Genomic DNA, 1,780 nt, shown 5'->3' with positions numbered 1-1,780 from the left:
ATATTTTGTTAAAAAGCAATCTGTTCTTATCAGTTTAATAGCTGATACGCCCCTTATCTGGGGACTATATATTAAATTGATTTTTAGAAAAGGGAGATGGAATAGGGGCTTGCTCTGTCCACTCTGTGCATCGACCCGGTATTGCAGTGCCTCTGGGAACGGTGCACTTCCCTTTGGGGAGATTAAACGACAAATAAAGAGTAGAATTCAGTTCTCTGTATGCATTAAGCCTCTTAGGCTTTTTTTCCCTATTCCTTCCACGTACTTTTACAGGCCTCTTAACCCTATGTTTGTTCTTAATGAAAACATAGGCTTGCGTGGGTAAAACATTGTTTATTTACAGAATAGCTTCAGCTCGATGAGGAAGAGCGTGTGTGGTGTTAGCGTTTCTGCTCGCTGCCAAGCAGTCGTCTGTATTGTCCCTTTGAGTACTCCCATTGTTTCATCTGACCCTCCAGCTGTCTTCATCTTCTCTGTTCCATTAGTAGATACTGGAGTGGGTTGCAGATGACAATTGTGTCAACATAGGCCTGTATATCAACCTTAATCTCTTGTGGTCACTCTTTTCCTTTCTTGCCCAAGACAACACATCAGGAAAACATATTTTCCTGGTGGGTGTGTAGGTAAGTCATCTTCACATATTTCTGCAGCCTATCAACATGTGCTGTATCCTCATGGGAGAGTCATTCAGTGATTTGAGACCAGTGGCTTCCTTTTCACACTTGTTAAAGCCCTTGACACATAGGCCACAGGTTGCCATGTGTCATCATATGCTGCTGCAGTCGTACTGCTGCTCCAAGGCCATATCAGGATGCATCAGCCGAGATCCTAGTATACCTTTCTGGATCACAAAATGTCAGTTAGGATTATTTTCAGCATCTGGAAACACTCTTCTTGCTCTTGAGACCAAATGAACTCATTTCACTGCTCAAGGAGTGACCTAAGTGGTGCTGACACAGTGGACGGTCGAGGGATGAACTTAGCTAGGTAAGTCACTATCCCCAGGAAACACCTTCCTTACCTCCTCTCTGAGGCCTCTCCATGTTCTCAATGACTGACGGCTTTCTTGGGTCAGGCTTCCCTCCCTCTTCTGATCTGACATCTCCTACGGAAGTAAGTGTCTTAACACCAAAATTACATTTCTCTTGGTAGCCCCAACTTTGCAGCACTTTGCAAAATGATTCCTCTTCCCACAATTGTTGCAGGGCTTTCCATAAGCAGGACACTTTTTTGGGATATGCCTACCTCCACATTTGCTGTTTGAGCCTCACTGTTGCTTTGGGAAGTGCCTTGTGTTTTCACAGCATGTACTTTAGTTTCTGCTCTGTGCTTGAGATCATGTAGTCTCTGCTGCCCTACGTACAGATATTCACGGCCTTTTCTAGTGTTAGAGGACAGACCGGAGTCTTAAGTCTCCACTCCATATTCGAAGGATAGCAACAAGGACATGCGACAACCACAGGCTGACAGACCACAGAGTTCCAAGCAGGCAGAAGGAACGAGGCCCAGTCCCCCCGGGTTCACGAATCGAACCGGCAGGAATGAAGTTCGAGGCCTAGAGTGCAGGGTTCCGTTGTTGGAGAGTTCGGAGTTCAAGGGCAGGTGATCAGTGATCACCACATCCTGTCGATCGAGGCCCAAGGGTGAATCGGAAATCTGGAACTTGAGGCCTGTTGGCCAGGATCCAGTGCATGTCTGTGAATCTCTGCGAGTCCACTGAGGTAATCGAAGGCCCAATGTCTGTGTGTCCAAGTCCGAATCCCAGTTCGCTGGAGGCAGG

At 46.5% G+C, this 1,780-nt stretch overlaps 1 pseudogene; it reads left to right on the top strand.

Moving 5' to 3' along the window:
• On the top strand, positions 1 to 172 carry LOC140185549 (U2 spliceosomal RNA; annotated as a pseudogene).
• The last annotated feature ends 1,608 nt before the right edge of the window (positions 173 to 1,780 follow it).

The sequence above is a fragment of the Mobula birostris genome, chromosome 20, assembly GCF_030028105.1.
Source record: "Mobula birostris isolate sMobBir1 chromosome 20, sMobBir1.hap1, whole genome shotgun sequence".
Lineage (NCBI taxonomy): Eukaryota > Metazoa > Chordata > Chondrichthyes > Myliobatiformes > Myliobatidae > Mobula > Mobula birostris.
This window is presented reverse-complemented; position numbering and strand designations above follow the sequence as displayed.